General features: G+C 39.9%; 1 protein-coding gene across 22 annotated transcripts in view; it reads left to right on the top strand.

Moving 5' to 3' along the window:
* Positions 1-23,853, top strand: part of DLGAP1 (DLG associated protein 1) — a 908,014-nt gene that overhangs the window by 719,748 nt on the left and 164,413 nt on the right. The gene's annotated exons all lie outside the window — the stretch shown is intronic.

Raw genomic sequence — 23,853 nt, 5'->3', positions numbered from 1 at the left:
TCCCCTCCATTTTAACTAGGCTTAACTGTATGATTGAATTCAGTGTAACTCCAATACAGAGTAGTTCTATAAGAAGACCATCAAACCGAGAGTCATGGTAAATAATAATGAATAAATTAGAAGGAAAAGCCTGTGCCAGAATATGTTAGTATTCAATTTTAGTTCTAAGTGCATCAAATGCCCATAATTACCATTCAGCCTAGAACCTTTGCAGGCTTGAAAAGTAACAGGTCCTCAAACCTGAGTTAAACATCCTACTAACTAGAGATGTGGAGTTGAGGTAGCAATTTGTAAGAAACCATTAGAGGTTAAACAATAGTTAGGATCAGATCAAAAAAAGAGATGCTTCTAGACAGTGCCCTGGCTTCACGGCTCTGCAGAGAGCCCAGCAACTCTGGCCTCGGCGGGCTGTCTCCAACCAGATAGTGGATGTGCATTTTTGTTCACCAGGAAATTCTACAAGAACAGCCACAGATAAGGTTAACAAATAAGGTTGACTCATAAAATGGGGGGAAAAAAAAGTGTCAATCATCATGGGCATATTTCTGTGCGCGTTTATGTTCATGCAGTAAGTGTAATTTGAAGATCTGCCCTGTGCCTATAGCGTATTGCTGTGTCTTTTACTGTTTCCCCATCTTCATCACCCCCACCCAGCCCTTTCCCAGTGTCCGGTCCACTGCTTGCTATGACAGTCTCGCCGCCTGCCAGCTGTTCTGTGCTGAAATCACTCGTCAAATACACGATCTGCACATCCTTGCCCAGAAGTACTAGGGGAAGGAAAAGGGCCACTGGCTGACTCCTTCCCCCTCAAGGAGCAGTGTTGTGGACAAAGTGGCGAGAGACTCCAGAGTGGCTTTTTTTTTTCCTGCTCGCCTCTCAGAGATTGTGTGCTTTTGTCATTTGAGGGACAACTTACTGCCACCTCACGTCAGTCGGTTCTTGTGCCGTGCTGTTGACTTTTCTGAGACCTTTCCCAGATACTCGGGAGGTTCCTGGAGTTCAAACAGTAGGGATGCCAGATGAAATCCAGGGTGCCAGTTAAATTTGAATTTCAGATAGTAAATAATTTTTGTAGTGTAAGTCTCTCTCAAATGTTGCACGGGGCATACTTATACTAGAAAACTATTTGTAGTGTTTGCAGTATTTGGTAAATGTGACAAGCCCACGTGAGGAGATGAGTAGAATCTGGGAAGATGTCCTGCAGTTGTTCCTTTTAGGATATAAATTGATCAGAAAGTCTTTGGCTGGAGGCCTTATGGGGGAGAATGCTCAAAAACAGAGGGAAGTAAATAAAAATACAATAGAGGTGATTGCACAGCTCCTTCCTCGGCCCCATGTGTCCCATCATAAGTACTGGGCTCCATCTATCGACCTGCAGCTCTCAGGGTGGGAAGGCTCCAGGGGTGGCTGTAGCTGGAGGGGTTAGGGGCAGGAAGATGTGGCCTGCCTCCGGGAGTGATAAAGTGTAAAACACCAGATTTTTGCACAGGGCAGCTGGTGACTTCATCAAACTAAATATTATGATAGATCATCTTCACAGTCATGGAAAAATTAACAAGGACTAAATCATGGTAGTATATTCTAAGTAAGCCCATCAGATATTTTAAGATGGCAACCCTAAGAATTCTAATATCACTTTTCAGTTTCTCTGTGCCACAGATTTGTTCTTTTAAAGTTATTATTTTATGATATAATAAGGTTCTGTGCCATTCTACTCCTGCCATTACTCCTGTGCTCTTCTCTGTCTCTGTCTCTCTCTCTCTCTCCCAATCCCTCCCTCCCCCCCAACACACACACTTTTCCTTTTCTCTCACATGATCTCTGTACTATCATATAGATCTTCTTCTACTGGTTTCCTTCTTACACTGAATCGAATATAATTTCCTCTAGAAAAGAAAATCTACTTTCTCCTGATTTTCAAAAGATGTGCTCATTCGTAGAAATCAGGAAATTATTTGGCCCTAATTTCAACCATTTATCTCATGTATACAGGTCAGATTTACATCGTGTTCAATGGGACATGACCTAGATTTCTCCCCTTGCTTCTCTTCCTTTGCTCATTATTCTTGGATACTCACAACAGATTCTATTTTTCCCGAGAAAAGTTCTTCTGTTTTGTCACCTGCAGTTATTAGCTATAACTTTTTACCCACAGCAAAGTACACGTAGAGTCTTTGATTTTTTATCAGCCCATTCTAATTGTTCAAATTTTCAATGAAATATACTAAGCTTTTCTCTTTAAGCCTTGTCCATTCTTCATATTAGCAAGATGCAATCATAAACAAAAATCCACAAAAGTGTCTGCTATGTGGGAGTGTCATGAACATGGGCTCAGCCTGAAGTGGCCCCAAGGATCCCCGAGTGATATGAGCAAGAATGGTCACTCATCCCAGCAAATCAGGGAAAATTAGGAACTGAGATAGAGAGTGCCTTACAATTATGCTTCTCTTGGTTGATGGACTTTTCGGCTTGGGTAACGATGATAGAATCCTATATTCCCTCAGCCTGTGATCTGCTTCAAGCACTCAGATATCTCTCCATCTAATAAATTCAACAACTTTTTATATAAACTACTGTAGCTAGTACTATTAGGCTAGGATTAGAGCTACTGTAGGAAAGTACAATTTAACAGTGGGGCAATTAACCTCAGGACTGTGGGGAAACACACACCCTTATGTCAGTTGCCTGAATATTACGCAAAGGTAGACCTTGAGGCTGGAAATATACCCAAGCATCCACTTTAGAGAATTGGATTAAATGTGCCTCACAAATATACCAATGCAATTGTATGTGTTTAAGAAGAATTTTTCTTTTTATGTCCTGCACTGAGCATCTAAGATCTATCAAAAGCATTACCACATTGTAGCTAAGGCAGGCAGACAGACTTGTATCTGGTGAATACACAAAAACATTATATGATAATCAATCAGTAGACGCAGTCATACAGATACAGACGCACACTTGGTCAGAAAGGACAAAAAATAAACTGTTTACAGTGGTTACCCAGCAAGTAGTGGGTGAGAGGATTAGGTAGTAGGGACAGAGGAGATTTCTAAATGAGCACTGCTTTTTATGACTTTAAAAACCAGTACAATATTTTATCAAAATAATACTCTTACAGAAATAGGCAAACTATCATGATATAGGATTCTCTAAGTTTTTAAGGAAAGCATTCACTTTAAAATTACAAGCTTTTCAAAAAAAAAAACAAAAACAAAAACAAAAACAAAATAAATAAATAAATAAAATTACAAGCTTTTCGGGGCTCCTGGGTGGCTCAGTCATTTGGGCGTCCGATTTCGGCTCAGGTCATGATCTCGCAGTTTATGAGTTTGAGCCCCGTGTCGGGGTCTGTGCTGACAGCTCGGAGCCTGGAGCCTGCTTCAGATTCTGTCTCTCCCTCTCGCTCTGCCCCTCCCCTGCTCATCCTCTGTCTCTCCCTGTCTCTCAAAAATAAATAAATGTTTTTTAAAAATTTTTTTTAAAGATGGGGCGCCTGGGTGGCGCAGTCGGTTAAGTGTCCGACTTCAGCCAGGTCACGATCTCGCGGTCCGTGAGTTCGAGCCCCGCGTCAGGCTCTGGGCTGATGGCTCGGAGCCTGGAGCCTGTTTCCGATTCTGTGTCTCCTTCTCTCTCTGCCCCTCCCCCGTTCATGCTCTGTCTCTCTCTGTCTCAAAAATAAATAAACGTTAAAAAAAAATTTTTTTATAAGAAATTACAAGCTTTTCAAAGAAGCCTTATGTAGCAATAATATGATTTCTTAAATGTTTATTTATTTTTGAGAGAGAGAGGAAGAGAACAAGTCGGGGAGGGGCAGAGAACGAGGGAGAGAGAGAATCCCAAGCAGGCTCCGCACTGTCAGCGCAGAGCCCAACTCCGGGCTCAAACTCACAAACCGTGAGATCATGACCTGAGCCGAAATCAAGAGTCAGACATTTAACCAACTGAGCACCCAGGCATCCCACAATATATAATTTTTATAAAGGATAAGTACGTTCATTTGCCACACTGTGCCTCTTGAAGTTTGGTGTATGTGTTCTATTCTTTTCTTATCAGAGGAAGCCTTAAAAGTTGATGGAGTTGAGCTGACCTCCTTTCCCTCAACTCCTTTCCCCCAGAAAAGAGAGTGAGGGCCCAGGATAAAGCATTGCCACCAGACCAGCAGCCAGTGTCCTCCAGCAGGGGGGTCGGTACAATGTGCCCTTCCGTCTGTGGCTTGGGGGCCACAGTAACAGCAATGTTTACAGTTTGCTTTTTTTTTTAATGAGATATTTTTGCTTAAAGTAAGACACACTCTTCCATCATCCTACTTCACAGTCTATCACTGCTGTCAGACCTCACCCATCTATTCCAGTTTTCTCAGTTTAGCAACAGCAGGTACCCTTTGATCACCTGAGGTTGAGGCTAATGTTCCAAGAGTTCTACTGGCTTGAGTCTTCACTCCCAATCACCCATCCCATCCGGGATATCAAAGCTACCTTCACGCACCCTACACTTCAATCCTAGGCACCTTGCTCCCCACCCACGCCAATAACAACAAAAATCCTTAATACACAAGACCTTAAGCAGAATAACATTAAGGCAATAATTTACATTTGCAATACACATAGTAGGCATTTAGTAATCGAGAGAAGATGCAAAAAAAAATACTTGTTTTTATTGCAATATAATTGACATATTACATGGTATAAGTTTAAGGTGTACGATGTGCTGATTTTTTTAATTGTTTTAATGTTTATCTTTGAGAGAGAGAGAGGGGCAGAGAGAGAGAGAGACAGAATCTGAAGCAGGCTCCAGGCTCTGAGCTGTCAGCACAGAGCCCAACTCGGGGCTTGAACTCACAAACCACGAGATCGTGACTTGAGCCAAAGTCAGACATTCAACTGACTGAGCCACTCAGGCACCCCCTATGTGCTGATTTGATTCTTTTATATATTCCCATATGATTACCACCATAGCATCCTTCGTCAAGTCACGTAACTAGCATTTCTCTTTTGTGATAAGAACATTTAAGACCTAGTCTCTCAGAAACTTTGAAGTATATAATACAGTATTGTTGACTATAATCACAATGCTGTGCATCAATTGACCTCTCAAGTCCCCCGCACCCTAGCCACTGTAATCACTATTCTACAGTTTCTACTAGCTCAGCTTTTTTAGATTCCACATATTATTGATATCATATACTATCTGTCTTTATGTGACTTGATTTTTTTAAATTTTTTATGTCACTTAATTTCACTTAGTATAATGCCCTAAAGGTCCATCCATGTTGTCACACATGGCAGGATTTCCTTCTTTCTCATAGCTAGAATAATATTCTAGCATATATATAAGCCACATCTTCTTTATTCATTCATCCATTGATGGGCACTTAGGTTATTTCCATATCTTAGCTACTGTTAATAACAGATAGCAGGAAAATCCTTACATACCTCACTAACTGCACATTTGATGACCGGTAACTTTCCTAGAGAAATAGAGTTGTTGTTAAAACAAGTTGAATCATAAAATATCAGCAGAAGAAACTCCTACATCACCTAGTCATGGAGTCTGCAAACTACAATCTATGGGCCAAATCCAACCCTCCACCCATTTTTGTAAATAAAGTTTTGTTGGCACAACCCACACTCATTTGTTTACAAATTGTCCGTAGCTGCTTTCACACTTCAAATTTCTTTTCATTTACTTACTCATCCTGAGAGAGACAGAGTGTGAGCAGGGGAGAGGCAGAGAGAGAGAGAGGGAGAATCTCAAGCAGGCTCCACGCTGTCAGCACAGAGCCCAATGTGGGGCTCAAACTCACGAAACCATGAGATCATGACCCAAGCTAAAATCAAGAGTTGGCACTCAATCGACCGAGCCACCCACGTGCCCCTACTTTCGCTCTTTGACGGCAAGCCGAGTTGAGTAGCTGTTGCAGAGCTGTTGCCAAATATATTTACTGTCTGAGTCTTTATCAAAAAAAAAAAAAAAAGGCCACCACCCCTGATCTAACACACTGAATCCATTTTAAGGTAAGAAAACTAAGGTGGGCTTCTGTCTGGAGGCAAAGTCAAAATAAAAGTGCCTGATCTCCTACCCATAGCCCTTGCTTGTTTGGGTCCCAGCTCTTGAACTTATTTATTGCATGATTATAAAGTTCATGTGAACTCATCTTCTTCGTGTGCGACATGAAAGTATCGTGCTGCTTCTCTTGCGGGCATTAATGACCACTTTGGGAGCATCCTTAGAGTTTAGAGAAAGCACACTTCTTTCTACGAGGCACTAATTTAATTCATCATTTTTTATAAAGCAACGAAGGAAAGGCTCACAAGTCCAAGGCGACGGACAGCAGCCAGAAGTGTTTTGAACAAAGAGCCACTCTTTTCTATTCAAGATAAGATCAAGTAATAAATATTCAGATATTGCCTGGACCGGCTCCTTGTTCCTCTGCTAATGACGTTCCCTTCCTTGAATTTCTCTAATCATCCAAGTAAAATTGAAGACCAACCACTTAATCCCATCTGAGGCCAAAAGAAAAAAAAAAAAAAAAAAAAAGCAATATTTGTGGTACAACCTTATGCCTCTTGTGAGGTAACTTGTCTGGTTTTTCTATCTGCGAAAATTGACAGTGGTAACTGTTAGAAGAATGACGGCTGTAACTTTTCCGTTCTTCGATGGGGCACTCGGGCTGGCATTCATCTGTATTCTAGGAGAAAGATTATGAAGTCCTAAGACGCAAAAGTCTTGCTAGACATAGAGAAAGAAATAAAGTCTGATGAATTCCTTATGCTTTCATCTCCTCCAGTTGTTCTGTTGTATATAAATCACCTCTCGGGAACAGAGTGCCCAGCTCCAAGGTGCTGAGCTCTGTAGACAGTCCTAAAGTCCACCTTCGCCCACATGAGAGGTCATCACATGGCCCATAGTGAAGAGGCTTCAAGGTCTTCTGGCCTTTAGGGTTGATGTGAGGTGCAAATCAATAAGGAAGGAATAAATCAGTAAGAATGATGGTGAAGTCATCAGTAGGGAAGGACTATGTAAATTGCACATTAAAATGCCTCTATCCTGGCTTTACTTTAGATCTCTCAATCTGGCTGACTTTATTTATTGACAATGATAACGGCTAACCTGTAGCACTTACTGTTTGACAAGCATTTTGAACCAGCTGCATGGTCTAGCTCATGTAATCCTAATGAACGTTCTAGGAACATCTGTGCAAGATATGATCATTCTCATTATACAAAAAAAAAAAAAATAAGGCTTCCGGAGTTGACACAACTTGAGCCCCACTGCTAGTAAGCTACAGAGCAGATTCTTAAATCCTCTTTATTCATCAGGGCGCCTGGGTGGCTCCGTTGTTAAGCATGACTTCAGCTCAGGTTATGATCTAACGGTTCATGAGTTGGAGCCCCATATGAGGTAAGCTTGAATGCCACCTTCAGTGAGCACGAGCCCTGCTTCCGGTAAAACACCAGCCCCGCTTCCGGTGAGCGCCTCTTCTCTCTCTCTTTCTGCCCCTCGCTCACTGCGCCCTCTCTCTCTCTCTCTCTCTCTCTCTCTCTCTCTCAGAAAAAAAAAAAAATCCTCTTTACTCAATGAATGCTTAGTATACTATGCCCTGAAGTAATTTAAAACAAATTTGTCTGTGGTCTAGGAGCACTTTTCTTTCAATCCTTCCTCCCACAAATATTCATTTAGTTCCTGCCATGTTTGAAAACCTGTGTTTTCTTTCAATTTTTCTTTTAAAAAAAAATCCCTCTTTAAAAAAAAAAAAAAAAAGCTGTTTTTGGCCAGCCGGGGAGCTTAGTTCGTTAAGGTTAAGCATCTGACTTCAACTCAGGTCATGATCTCACAGCTCATGAATTTGAGGCCCAGGTCAGGCTCTGTGCTGACAGCTCAGAGCCTGGAGCCTGCTTCTGATTCTCTGTGTGTGTGTGTGTCTCTCTCTGCCCGCCCCCCCCCGACTCACTCTCTGTCTCTCTCTCAAAAATAAACCAACATTTTTAAAAAACTTAAGCTGTTTTTTCACATATTATTGATACGGTTTTTCATGTTGGTTTGTCTAAATGTGAAACATCTGTTTAGAGTTAAAGATGTAAAAAAATAGGAGAGATGGTTCAAGTTGGAAGCACAGGAAGATCCAAACTCATCTCCTCCCACGGACACAACAAATGCACAGCTACATATGGACAAATCCCTTCTGGAAAGGACTTGAAAACCACCTGAACAAGCTCCTCCACAACAAAGGATAACAGGGCTATGTCGAGACCAGTAGGAGAGGCAGAGATGTAATTCAACCCAAAACCCCACCCTGGTGCAGCAGTTTAGTTGGAAAGGATCTCACAAATACCAAACTTCCCCCTGAGGAGCAAGAGGTTTGTGCCCCACACCAGGCATCCCAACCCTTGGGACCTGGAGAAATGAGCACCCAAAGGTCAGGTTTTGCAAAGCAATGGGGTGCACGTCTAGGAAAGCCATTAGGCCGTAGGGAATGGAGACTCCACTCTTAAAAGGTTTTCATGCACCGTCCTTCACCCCTGGACCCAGCACAGGAGCATCAGTTCATGAAGCACCTACATGATAAATGAAGGAAATTTAAAGCACCTTAAAGCACCTGCTAAAAGAACAGGAGACTGTTGGGGACTCTCCAGGGACAGATGCTGGCAGGCACCATTTTTGGTATTCTCCCTCTACCCTGCAAGTGTGGGCACCAGCAGCAGCCATCTTTTCCCTCTCCCTCTAGCCTGCTAGCCCTGATGGTTGTGTCCCACCCCACACACCACTCCACCATGACCACATCTAAGCCAGCCAGTGGAGAGCCCTGGCCCTGTGCACTATTCTACAACAGCCTGTCATAGTTGATCAGTATGTGCACTCCACCCAGGGGACACCCTTTCAGCACCTGGCTCTGGTGGCCAAGGGGGATTGCATTTTGGGACCCTGTGGGTATGAAACAATTGGAGAGTCAGTCCTAGGCAGGCTACTAACCCCAGGACACCACACCAACAATACGCTGAAACACACCGTCAGTCTTCCTATGAAAAAGATCTACTTGACTTACAGTTTCAGCCTGACAGGCAGGCTTCAGGTTTACCACACATCTAGAAACTATGGAAATGCTCTCAGGGAATGTCGGCTGAGGGATACCATCTCTGAGCTCTCACTTGGCCTTGCTACAGCTTACCAGTATCTCCCAGAAAGCTCATACATTTGGTTTGAGTCCAGAATTTTCTATTGTCACTAAGGGGACACCTTCAGATCATGGGTTCTAGATCACAGCAGAGTCTATGATTGCTGTCCCATAGGACTATATGTATTTGCCTACCTTAAAACCTGCTGCCTGAGGATCTACCTCCAATCAGCCTGAAACTAGATGCTGACTGATATCCCTCCCTCTGAGACATTCACAGATCTTGGCACACCCTCAGCAACTGGGGCCCACCAAGAAAAAGGCTGCTTAGAAATCACGAAGGTGAGGGGCACCTGGGTGGCTCAGTTGGTTAAGCATCCAACTTCAGCTCAGGTCATGAGCCCACGGTTCTTGGGTTTGAGCCCCACGTCAGGCTCTGTGCTGACAGCTCAGGAACCTGGAGCCTGCTTCAGATTCTGTGTCTCCCTATCTCTTTGCCCCTCCCCTGCTCGAGCTCTCTCTCTCTCTCTCTCTGTCTCTCTCTCAAAAATAAGTAAACATTAAAAAAAAGGTTTTTTTTAATCACAAAGATTCTAGAGACAGCCAGAACTACAGCAAGGTTAAAAGATAGGGTTTATCTTGGATACAAGGCCACTCCTATAAGACTGAGAGAGAGATCTGTTTCACCTAGTACACAGAAACAAACACAGATTCAAGCAAAGTGAAGAGAAGAATATGTTCCAAATAACAAGAAAAAATTATTAATGGAGATAATTAATATTAATGGAAAAAATTAATGGAGATAATTAATATTACCTGATAAAGAGTTCAGAGTAATGTTCATAAAGATGCTCACGAAACTCAGGAAAAGAATAGGTAAACGCAACAAAGAGATAGAAAATACAAGTACTAAACAAGCCATAGAACTGAAGAACACAATAGCCAAACTGAAAACACACTAGAGGGATTCAACCACAGACCAGATAAAGTAGAAGACAAAATCAGTGAGCTAAAAGACAGGGCAGCGGAACTCACCCAAACAGAAGAGCAAAAAAGAAGAAAAACATCAAAAGATCAAGATAGCTTAAGAGACCGATAGGACAACATCAAGTGGAATGATATGTACAAGGAAACCCCCCCCAAGACTATCAGATTTCTCAGCAGAAAATTTGCAGGCCAGAAGTCAGCATAATATATTGAAAGTGCTGAAAGGAAAATACTTCCAATCAAGAATAGTCTACCAAGTAAGGTAACATTCAGAATTGAAGGAGAGAGAAAGAGTTTTCCAGACAAACAAACACTAAAAGAGTTAATGATAAATTGCAAAAGGAGTTCTTTAAGCTGAAAAAGAGGCACTAATTAGTAACAAGAAAAAAATAGGAAAGTAAAAATCTCACTGGTAAAAGTAAATATATAGCAAAGGCAGTTGATTAATCACTTAGGAGCTAGTGTTAAGGTTAAAAGGCAAATAGTAAAACTAACTATAGCTACAATAATTAGGTAAGGGACACACAAAATGAAAAGATGTTAAATGTGACAGCAAAAACATAAAATATCGGAGGGGTAAACTTGTTGTCAACTTAAAGTAAATTGTTTCATATATATATGCCATTATATATGAGCTTCATGGTAACCACAGAGCAAAGAATCCATAGTAAATACGCAAAAGATGATGAGAAAGGAATCTAAGCATAACATTATAGAAAGTCATCAAACCACAAGGAAATAAACCCATAGAAGAAGAAAGGAACAGAGAACAACAAAACAGACAAAAAACTATTAAAATAGCAACAAGTACACATCTATCAATTATTACTTTAAATGTAAACAGACTAAATGCTCCTATTAGAAGACAGAGTGGCTGAATGAATTAAAAAACAAGACCATTTATATGCCATTTATATTCAGTTGCCTACAAGCAACTGAATTCAGGTACAAGGACACACACAAATTGAAACTGAAGGGACAGAAAAAGGTATTTCATGCAAATTGAAAACAAGAAAACAGAGGTAGCTATACTGGTATCAAAAAAGTGGACTTTAAAACAAAGACTGTAGGGGCGCCTGGGTGGCTCAGTTGGTTGAGCGTCCGACTTCAGCTCAGGTCATGATCTCACAGTCCGTGAGTTCGAGCCCCACATCAGGCTCATGTGCTGACAACTCAGAGCCTGGAGCCTGCTTCAGATTCTGTGTGTGTGTGTGTGTCTCTCTCTCTCTGCCCCTCCCCTGCTCATGCTCTGTCTCTCTCTGTCTCAAAAATAAATTTAAAAATTTTTTTAAATAAATAAATAAAATAAAACAAAGACTGTAATAAAAGACAAAAATGGGCATTAAATAATGATAAAGGGATCCATCCAGCAAGAAGACATAACATCTGTAAATATTTATGAACCCACCAGAGGATTACTTAAATAGATAAAGCAAAAACTAACAGACTAAATGGAGAAATAGACAATACAATGATAGGAGGGGACTTTAATACCCCACTTACATCAATGGATAGATCATCCAGACTAAAATTAATAAGGAAACACTGACCTCAAAAAACACATTAGACCAGAGACACTTAATAGATATATGCAGAACATTCTGCAGGGCCCCTGTTGGCTCAGTCAGTTAAGTGTCTGACTTCAGCTCAGGTCATGATCTCAAGGTCCATGGGTTCAAGCCCTGCATTGGGCTCTGTGCTGACAGCTCAGAGCATGGAGCCTGCTTTGGATTCTGTGTCTACCTCTCTCTCTGCCCCTTTCCCAGTCATGCTCTCTCTCTCTCTCTCTCTCTCTCACTCTCACTCTCTCTCTCTCAAAACTAAATAAACACTAAAAAAAAAATTTTTTTTTAAAGAACATTCCATCCAAAAGCAGAATGAATATACATTCTTCTCAAAAACATATAGAACATTTTTCAGGATAGATCATACATTAGGCCACAAAGAAGTCTCAAGAAATGTAAGAAGAATGCAATCATGTCAAGCATCTTTTCCAACTACAACAGTATAAAACTAAAAATTATAAGAAAATACGGAAAAATAAAAAATATGTGGATGTTAAACAATACACTACTGAAAAAAATGGGTCAAAGAAATCAAAAAAAGAACTTTAAAAATGCTTTGAGATAAATGAAAATGGAAATGCAACATTCCAAAATCTATGGGATACAGCAAAAGCATCTTAGGAGGCAAATTCATAGTGATATTAGCTTACCTCAAGAAACAAGAAAAATCTCAAATAAACAATCTCACTTTATACCTAAATAGAACTAGAAAAACAATAAAGCCCAAAATTAGTAGAAGGAAGTAAATAATAAAAATAAGAGTGGGAATAAATTGAGACTAAAAAGAAAATAGAAAAAAAAAATCTATGAAACTGAGAGCTGATTCTTTGAAAAGATTTTTTTTAACTAAGAAGGTTTTTGCTAAACCCACTAAGAATAGAAGAGAGAGGGCTAAAATAAATAAAATCAGAAAGAGATGTTATAACTAATGCCAAAGAAATACAAAGGATCATAAGAGACTACTGTGAACAATTATAAACCAAACCAGATAATCTAAAATAAATAAATCCCTAGAGACTAACAGTCTCCCAAGACTGAATCATGTAAAGGTAGAAAATCTGATAGAGCGATTACTAATAAGGATATTGAATCCATAATCAAAAAACGCCCAACAAACAAAAGTCCAGGACCCAACAATTTCACTGGTGAATTTTACCAAACATTGAAAGGAGACTTAGTACCTATCCTTCTCAAACTCCTCTAAAAAGCTGAAGAGGAGGGCCCCCTTCCAAACTGATTCTATGAGGGTAGCATTACCTTGATACCAAAACCAGACAAGGATACCCCCAAAAAGAATGTCATGGGCCAATATCCCTAATGAATGTAAATGCAAAAATCCTCAACAAAATCTTAGCAAACCAAATTCAACAATATGATCAAAGGGGATCTATTCCAGGGATGCAAATATGGTTCAACATCCACAAGTCAATAGTCATAATATATCACAGTAACGAAATGAAGGATAAAAAATGATATCATCTCAATTAAGTGCAGAAAAAGCATTTGACAAAATTCAACATCTATTTATGATTTTAAAACAAAACTTTTAACAAAAGGGGTATAGAAGGAACATATCTAAATATAGTAAAGATAATAAAGGCCATATATAACAAGCTTATAGCTAACATCTATGGGAAAAAAACTGAAATTTTCCCTTAAGATCAAGAACAAGTCAAGGATGCCCACTCTTGCCACTTTTATTCAATATAGTATTGGAAGTCCTAGCCCAAGCAATTAGGCAGGGGGAAAAAAGGCATTCATATTGGAAAGAAAAAGTAAAACTGTCACTATTTGCAGACAACATGATTTTATATATTGAAAACTCCACCAAAATATGAATAAACGAATTCAGTAAAGTTGCGGGGTACAAAAATCAATACACAAACTAGGTTGCATTTTTATACACTAAAACTATCAGAAAGAGAAATTAACAATCCCCTTTACAATTACATCAAAAAGCACAAAATACCTAGGAAAAAAAGTTAATCAAGGTGGATTCTGAAAACCATGAGACACGGATACATTAAATAGAAGAGGATACAAATAAATGGGAGAATATTCCATCTCATGGATCGGAAGAATATTGTGAAAGTGTCCATATTACCCAAAGTAATCTATTGATTTAATACAATCCATATGAAAATCCCAATGGCATTTTTCACAGAAATAGAACAATCCTAGGGGCACCTGGGTGGCTCAGTCAGTTGAGCATCCAACTGTTGATTTCAGCTCAGGTCGTGATCCCAGGGCTGGGGGATCAAGCCCTGCATCAGGCCCCACACTGAGCATGAAGCCTGCTTAAGATTCTCTCTCTCTCTCTCTCTTTCTCTCTCTCTCTCTCTCTCTCTCTCTCCCCCCTGTCCTTCTGCCCTTCTGCCCCTTCCCCACCCCCCCCCTCTAAAATAAAAAAATAAAAAGAATCTTAAAATTTGTATGGAACTACAAAAGATCTAAAATAGCCAAAGTAATCTTGAAAAAGAAGAACAAAGCCACAAGCATTGTGCTCCCTGATTTCAAACTATACTACAAAGCTATAGTAATCAAAACAGAGTGGTATCAGCATAAAAACAAACACAAAGATCACTGCAACAGACTAGAGAGCCCAGAAATAAATTCATGCATGCATAGTCAATTAATTTATAACAAAGGAAGCAAGATCATACAGTGGGGGAAGGACAGCCTCCGATAAGCAGTGCTGAAAAAACTAAACAGCCACATGTAAAAGAATAAAATTGTACCACTATCTTATAACATATGCAAATGAATGAAACTATACCGCCATCTTACACTATATGCAAATACATAAGTGGTAAGCTCCCTGACCTTGGTCTTAGTGGTATCTTTTGGGATCTGACTCCAGAAGCAATGACAACCAAAGCAAAAATAAACAAATGAGACTATATCAAACTAAAATTCTTCTGTACAGCTAAGGAAACCACAACAAAATAAAAAGGCAACCTTCTGAATGGAAAAAAGTTATTTGCAAATCACATACCTAAATAAGGGGTTAATATACAAAATATATCTTAAAATCCATACAACTCAACAACAACAACAAAGTCCAGTTTAAAAATGAGCAAAGGATCTGAACAGACCTTTCCCTAAAGACACATAGCCCGCCAACAAGTATGTGAAAAGATGCTCACCATCATTCATCATCAGGGAAATGCAAACCAAAACCACAATGAGGTATCACCTCAAACCCCGTCAGAATGGCTATTATTAAAAAGACAAAAAATAACAAGTGTTGGTGAGGACGTGGAGAAAAGCAAAGAGCAAAGTAAATTAATGCAGCTACCATGGAACACGGTATAGAGGTTCCCGCCAAAATTAAAAATAGAACTCCTGTATGATCCAGCAATTCTACTTCTAGGCATTTATCTGAACAAAAACAGTAATTTGAAAAGATCTATGCACCCCTGTGTTCATTGCAGTATTATTTCTAATGAACCACATGCGTGCGTGCATACACACATACACACAATGGAACACTACTCAGCTATAAAAATGAATGTAACTTTGCCATTTCCAACAACATGGTTGGACCTTGAGAGTGTTATGCTAAGTGAAATCTGATTTCACCTATATCTGGGATCCACAAAATAAAACAAATGAGCAAAAGTCATAGATACAGAGAACAGATTGATAGCTGCTAGAGAGCAGGAAGGTTGGCACATCATTGAATGGGTGAAAATATAGCAAGAGGTACAAGCTCCCAGTTATAGGTCAGGATATAATGTACAGCATGGGACTACAGTCAATAATGCAGTACTGCAATTTTGAAAGTTCTCATCACAAGACACAAAAAGCCGTTAACAAAAGTAGCAATTAAAACAGAGCAAAAGCCTATGAAAAAACTCTGGGTTGAAAATTGCATGTTATACTTTGTCATTTTGACATTATGACAGATTTAAAAGATCAAATATTCAACCCCTTGATAGGGTTATAGTATTGTCAGACAGCACTGAGTGGAAGAAAAGAACTTTTGCCAACTCTTGTAAACTGCTCCTGTAAACTGAGTAGGTGGTAAATCGTTTTGAGGCTGATGAAATGAGCAGAGGTTAGGGGTAAGTAAAAAACACACTACAATAGTTATATGTCCATTTTATCTCAATAGACCTGGACAAAAGTACTACAATCACGTAATCCTTATCTGACTGGTCTTTTGAATGAATTGTGAGCATTCACAACTCAGTTACAAAGGTCAATCAGAAAACACAATTTAGGGGCGCCTGGGTGGCTCAGTCAATTAAACATCTGACTCTAGGTTTTGGCTCAGGTCATGATCTCACAGTTCGTGTGTTCAAGCCCCACGGTGGGCTCTACGCTGACGGTGCAGAGCCTGCTTAGGATTTCTCTCTCCCTCTCTCTCTGCCCCTCCTCATCTTGCTCTCTCTCTGTCTCTCTCTCTCTCTCTCTCAAAAAAATAAACATTAAAAAAAAAAAAAAGGAAACAGTTTAGAAAATCAGATTCCTCTAAAATGAGTATTTATTATATGGGAAATTTGACAAAAAAAGTAATGACATGACAATATAGAACCTAAAAATTCACTTCTTTATCTTTATGATACCTCCATATACACTGTTTTATAATTAAAGAAATTGCCATTTTTAAAAACCTTTATAGTCCAGAGTTTTCTGATCCAATTCATATTAAACTTTAACAAATATAGCAATGTAATAGCAATTGAAAACCATATTTAGTTTTTAATTAATTTTTAATTAATGCCGACGGTTGGATGACCCGACACATTTTCCCAGCAGCATTATTTAGCTCGAGGTGCTAAATTCAAGAGTCAAGGTTTTATATTAATCTATCACTCTCACTACTGACATTCTGTCAAGCTTTCAGTACAACCATAACCACTGCCAAATGTCTTTATTTAAAAACAGATGAAAATGAATATTACCATGATTTTACCATATTGGCAAATAAGAAACAATCTTATGTATATTATGATGACAAATCAATGCTCATGTAACTCCGGAAGCTTTCTTTGCCTTCTGCTGGTGTCTTACTGACATCCAAATTCCACCAACATATAAGTAACTGGTTGAAAAAAGAATTACCAAATGGAAAAATTACCAATATTTTTGACAGTTATAATAACTTTTCATTTAACTTACAGAAGAAAATAGTCTAAGTTATCTCTAAGAGTGTGAAAAATTCAAAATTTGTTTTCATCTCTAAAATATTTTATGGTTTTATGGTTTCAGGGGATGCATAATATTATTAAAATTAACTTTGCATAACCAATTTCATACTTTTTTTTCAAATTTTAATTTCCATTCTAATTAGTTAAAATATAGTGTAATATTGGTTTCAGGAGTAGAATTTAGTGATTCATCACATACATATAACACCCAGTGCTCAACACAAGTGCCCTCCTTAATACCCAGTACCCATTTAACCTATCCCCCATCCACCTCTCACCAATTTCATATTTTAGAGGTATTTTCCTGACAAGAGATGTCATCAAGACAGAAATTCACCAAGAATCTCTTGATAGGATTGCCATCCTTTCTCTCTTAAAGGTCAATCTCGAATTTCTTTTCTCACTGATATTCTTATTCCATCACATATTTTCTCCCACACTATTGAATTTAAGAAAAACTGGTATGTCCACATCATCCACTGCTTTGCTTCTGAAATATCTCTCTTCTGAAATGTCGATTGTGGCCAGAGAATCATAATGGGACAGTTTGTTTGTATCATTTTCAAAGAACTTCCTTCCACCAGCATTTATTTTTAACTTTTTATTTTGACAGATAGATTTACAGGAAATTACAAAGATAGTACAGAGAAGTATCTCATATACTCTTTACTCAGTTTCCCCCAACAGTTATATCTTATGTAACTATAATGCAATATCAAAACCAGAAAACTGACATTGGCACAATGTATATGGATGGCTCATTTTTTCTCACAAGTCAATTCCTGCAACCATCACTGTAATCAAGATACAGAACGATTCCACAACCACCAACATCTACTGTTGTCCACGTTTCACCAGTTTGAGGTATAAAACTTTCCTCCCTTCCAGTGCCTTTCTCCTCTCCCGTTTATAATTATCTTAAACAGTTTCTCCACACACATTGTGAGCCACATCACACTGTGTTATACTTTGTGCTTCAAATGTCAAACATAATTGAGGAAATTTCAGAAGAGAGGGAAAGTCTACTATATTTACCCTATTTTTTGCCAAACTGCCAAATTTGAGAAATTATCAGCCATTATTTATGATGGCTTTTTCATCCCCACCCTCCTTCTCCCATCCTTTTGGGATTCCAGTGATATAGCCGCCATGACTCCAATGAGTGATTTGAGCAGGGTGGTTTCCTTAGAAGAGGATGTAGGTGGGCAGGTACTGTTACACAAAAACAATTCTTTCCATACATAGAGATGCCCCACATAATGTGACCCAACTTTCACAAATGGGAGATAACTCAAAGTTGCACTTAGCTACTGCATTCTGTATGCAGTGCCTCCCACCACTATCAGAGTCCATTATCTCCTAATCCTCTCCAAGTATTTATTTCTCATCATTCAGCAGCTTATGGGCTAACTTATATACTCCCTTAAAATACTGAGTACTCAAAACAAAACTCAATAATCTTGATATAGAAAAGGAAGAAGACAAAAAATCCTCAAGGACATCTATATCCATGGTCCTTCAAATAATCTAGGATGACTTCATTGGCAGATCAAGTCACAGCTGAATGTTAATATAGCACAACTTGTCTTAAATAATGGTAACGCCAAACATTGTGTCTATAGCTTATGGAATTACCTTGTGTTTGTCAGATGGCAGCTACATTAAGTGTACTCATGGCGTATTTACCATATTCTATTAAATAAAAAGAATGTTGATGTAAATCCAGGTAAAGATGCTGCAAAGTAGCTTTCTTTTCGCTTAAAAATTAGTTACTTGGAACATGACTATCAGAAAAACAAAGAAACCCAAAGCGCATAATATTTTCTAAATTGCTTAAACCAAAAAGAATGAATGCTCTTGGCTTCTGCCTGTAGTCATCTTGAAGTCTCTACTCCTCTTATAGAAGATCTCTGTTAGTACCTTGTGGCCCAAACAATGGGTTTAAGAGTTTAAATGCCACTTAATTTATAGCTCTGCAATGGTTCAGCAATTAGCCATTGAAACACAAACCTACAGTTCTCACGCCTAAGAATCATGTCAGGAGTATTTGCTGATAATTGATTGAGAGACGCAAATGCATGATTACCTCGGGAAAGTTTCTGCCTCAATGAATGTTTAAATTTCTGGGATGATTCTAACATCTCCACAGAAGCAGAAAGTTTTTTTCTTTTTTCTCATACACCTGAAAATAAACCACTTCATTTAACAGAGAGTGGGATGGTCACATGTCTCCCCCACACCATCTTGAGAAATGAAGCTTCAATAATTTCTTATTTGGGGAAAGAGCTTCTAGAAACGGGGGAGAGTAAGAATCAAGGATACTGGTAAACATTAACTTCTACAAATAGAGGCATCCACTTCATTCTCAGGCTGATAATTCCACCTTATTTTCTTTCTCCCCACATCTTCCAGCCAAAGCCCCACCAAGGTTACATCCCTACCTTTTCCTTCTCTCATATGTGTAAACAAGGAAGTTGTGCTAAAGGTCCTGACCCTGTCTTAGACCCCTGTTTAACCTGTGAATATCTGAGTGAAGGGACTTCATGGACTTCTTATCACATCTCTGCCATGACTATGATAACATGAGAAAACCTAGCGAGGATTTTATCAACTTTTTTTTTTTTTGCTTTCTCTTAAAATGCATCATAAACTTCATCCCCAGAATCACTAGAGTACTGTGAAAGGCCAGGGGGGAAAAAAAATCGGAAAAAAAATACCAGCTAGTTCTAAAGCTGCTGGGAACTGGGGTCTCTTCCCATTTTGAATCTCCATTTAAAACCCAAAACAGCAAAACTCCTCTCTTTGTGCCCATCCAAGCCGTTTGTTGAAAGTCCTACAAACTTTTCAAACATTCATTATTTTTTTCACCTCTAATTCCCTTCCATGAAACTGTTGTGCAGAAATAACCTAAGACAGAAAACTGTACAAAGACGTTGCCCACAGCATTATTTATAACGGTGAAAGATTTTACCAACCTTCGTGCGTGCTGGATATTTACCTCCCAGTAGAGGGAAGGTTAAATCACGGAGCCTCCACTTCAGTGGAATTCTTGAGCCAACTGTAAAAATTGTATTTAGAAAGAGTTTATGATAATGTAGAGGGGGAGAACTTCTGATATTATATTAAGCTAGAAATCTATGGCACATGGAAGCCCTACCCAAAATTGTGTATGTGTGTACATACACCCAAACATACATTGTTCAGAACTATAGGGGTGCCTGGGTGGCTCAGTGTTTTGAGCCTGACTTCAGTTCAGGTCATGGTCTCGCCGTTCGCGAGTTCGAGCCCCTCGTCAGGCTCTGTGCTGGCAGATCGGAGCCTGAAGCCTGATTCAGATTCTGTGTCTCCGTCTCTCTCTGCCCCTACACTGCTCTCTCACGCGCGCTCTCTCTCTCAAATATGAATAAACATTAAAAAAAATTTTTTTAATAAATTTTAAAAAGAACTACAGTAAGAAAATGTGCCCGTCCCACCGCCCCCCCCCCCCAAATGACAGGAAATGCACCAGAGTGTTAAATGGTGGTTATCTCTGGTAGTGAAACCAAAGATCTGCTTTTGGTTATTCTTTGGACCATTTTTTCCAAACATTCTATAGTGAACACGTTTTATTTTAATAAAAGGATTTTTATTTTTAAAAAAGAAACAGCTAACATTTCATGTTTAGGGCCCTATTTAGAAACAAAAATACATCTCACATCAGCAGATCCTGCAGATTTCTCCCTTTGCCTTTTAGTTTTCGCGATTAGATGAAGACTCCTGGGTTTAGTGGTTTGACTGGATAACTGAAGACGATCGCTAGGGGGCGCCTGGGTGGCTCAGTAGGTTAAGTTTTCCACTCCTGATTTCAGCTCAGGTCATGATCTCATGGTTCTTGAGACAGAGCCCCACCCATATCAGGCTCTGTGCTGGCACTGGACATGGGGCCTGCTTGGGATTCTCTCCCTGTCTCTCTGGCCCTCCCCCTGTCTCATTCTCTCTCTCTCTCTCTCTCTCTCAAAAGATGATCTCAGAAAGATGCTTCTTTGTGATTGTTATTTAAACATAGAATATCTCTTAGAAAGGAATTCGAAAACAATAACATATTTTTTTAATGATCCTTTCCTTTTTTTACGTTTATTTATTTCTGAGACAGAGAGAGACAGAGCGTGAATGGGGGAGGGTCAGAGAGAGGGAGACACAGAATCTGAAACAGGCTCCAGGCTCTGAGCCGTCAGCACAGAGCCCGACGCGGGGCTCGAACTCACGGACCGCAGGATCGTGACCTGGGCCAAAGTCGGCCGCTTAACCGACTGAGCCACCCAGGGGCCCCTAATGATCCTTACCTTTGTTTTCCCTGACTCTCATTGTGGTAGCGGGTGAGGTTTTCGTAGATTTTGCAGGGTTTTCTTTTCTCCCTTCAGATGTCAGAGGCAGTTAATTTGCAAACGACAGTTTCAGGTGGTTTTCAAGGAGAAGGGAGCAGAGGACAAAGGAATAAAGCTACATAAAAAACAGCTTATGGCATCTTTTAAAACATAAATCCGTGCCTTTGTAGCTCTTACTTTGAGAAAGCTCACCTCTCAGAGGCCCGCTTTCAGCTTTTACTTGTATTCCAGCCAGAAAAGCTCCCTAGGCAATTATGGAGACAGAAAAGATTTCTGCAACCGCCGCAACCTAATATAATGGTGTAGGCAGCCCACCTGTGCTTTTAGAAAGGTGAGACCCTGTAGAAAGGCAGAAGAAAGCAAAGTGCTGAATGGGATTGTAGAGTCATGGAAAATATTCATCACCATTGTTCACAGAGAAAGAAAGTGATGTTGACAAACTTACACTAAAAAAGGATGAAGAACTCTTGCTTCACGAGAAGGGTCGAAGCAACGAAACAAAGGGTAGCGCCTTTTTGGATTCCTGTAAACTTGAGCACAGCTCTCTGGTGGAAACGGAGGTTAAATGGTGACATTCGCCACTGCATCTGCCTTTCCTCCCTCAAACCTCTTTCCTGCCTTTTCTTTGCTTCCCCTTTTCCTTATCCTTTTCCAGAGAGACCCCAAAGGCACCTGGTCCTTTCTCCCCTATTTCAACAGCTCTAGGGGAAGCATGAGGAAAGGTGAGCAGAGCCGTGCTAACTGATCCTTTCTTTGCTCACATGTGTTCTTCTGAGAGCACATGGCATGAATGAGAGCCCAGACGCAAGTGACTGAGTTCCCTTCATTCACATGGTCACACTGCCTGGACGAGAATACTATAGGCTGGTGTTTCCCCGCCGCTGTCTCGTGGGACACATACTTCCGAAGCACCGTGAAGCCTCCGTCTAAGGAATGAAAGAAAAAGTGCATCTGCTGTGTTGTCTGCTGAATTTTAAAACCCATATACATCGGTTCATACTTTTATACCTGTTTGTAGATCTGTGGCATTCAAGCTGAATATGTGTGAACAGGAGGCTTTCGACCAAGAGACGAGGAGCAAACCAAAGCTTATTTCCTGTCTTGTGCATTAGGGTGTTGCCATTAACCTTAATGATAATTATATGTGTTAATTCAGAGTCTGCCTTCTGGGGTTGTGTCTCCATCCACTCATACACAACCTCTGGTTCTGTTGGGGAAACAATTAAGTGAACCTGCGCGTAGTTTATAATGATCCTTCCAGATATAACTCTTCTTGCTTTTAATTCCATGATGGGGAGGCCTTTAACGGTCTTAGAAAATCATGCATGGCTTTGTTTTGCTTCCAAAGAAAGACTTCACGGGATTATAATACTAAATAGGACACCCACACTTCTCTCCCCTCAAATTGGTTCTGAATCAAAATGGTTTTTTTATTTTAAAGGGGATTAAGAAACTTGTGGTTCTCAGATAAAGTTCTTCCTTAATTAAGGAGCTATTTCTGATGTTAACACCACACCTCCAGAAGCATTTGGGCGTTTCAGAATAGGGCAGAATCTTGATAGTGTCCTCGCTTGCCTGTGTTTTCCTATATAACTCAAAATGGAAGTCATCCTCAAAACCTTTTATTTTTGGATTTCCCCATATGTTAGTTTTCTCTCTTGGCACATTGGCTGAGAAGAGGCACAGGCAAATAGGTGAAGCATTAATGAATGGATATATTGATGAATGCTGTTTCCTGGGCACTTCCTCTGAAGGTGCCAGAAGCAAATGTGGGTATTCTGCGCGTCTATCAAACCTCGGATGTCCACTGAACGTCCGAGGTTGCCAGGTTTTCCTACGTGCTGTTTCACAGCCAGCATGTTTTTGTATTGCAACTACATCACACTGCGTATCATTGGAAGGACCCCCAAATACTTACGATGTGCTAAGGGTTAGGATTAAAGCAGACTCTGAGTTTTGAGAACAGAACTATAAGCAAAGGCAGAATTCATCAATTTGCTTATTCTCCCTCCACCAAACACACTTCTATCCCACAACGCATGCCTTCAGTCCATCCCCAAAGGCAATTTGCACATACTCCTATTTCTAATTACTAACAAGCTACCGGAAAGTTCAGTCGTCTTCCCTTTTCAACCAAAGCCTCCTCCAGCTTGACATATCTTTCCAATTAGTGCATAAACCTCAACTATCTAAGTTATGTGTCCACAGGCTTCTAACCTCATCCATCTTGGATTTACCCTGTCCTCCTTATCGTTCCTTGCCCCTAATCTTCTTGCTTGCCTGGTTAATATCAGCTTTTGTAGGTTTTGGTACCTAGTAAATGTTCTGGAAAAGGTGACAGGGAGTTCAATCAGTTGCAGCTGTGCAAACTCTACCTCGGCTGATAAAGCTGTGAATGGCTGGGGGAGAAGCAGGCAGCAGAGAACTGGTAGAATGGCTTTGATTCAAAATTAACCCTGATTGTACTTGGTGACGGTTCAGGTCTGCCCTGTGTATAGAGATCTGCCAATGGCTAATGTCTGCAACTACAGACATTAGCGGCCCTATTGAATGAAGGCCCTGTGGCCCTGTTGAATGAAGATTATTTAAAGATGGTAACAGTTTGAAATGCTAATAATGGATCTTTTGCAAATATTCACGATAGCCCCCCCCCCTCTGGCTACCCA

This window comes from Neofelis nebulosa, chromosome 11 (assembly GCF_028018385.1).
Source record: "Neofelis nebulosa isolate mNeoNeb1 chromosome 11, mNeoNeb1.pri, whole genome shotgun sequence".
Lineage (NCBI taxonomy): Eukaryota > Metazoa > Chordata > Mammalia > Carnivora > Felidae > Neofelis > Neofelis nebulosa.
This window is presented reverse-complemented; position numbering and strand designations above follow the sequence as displayed.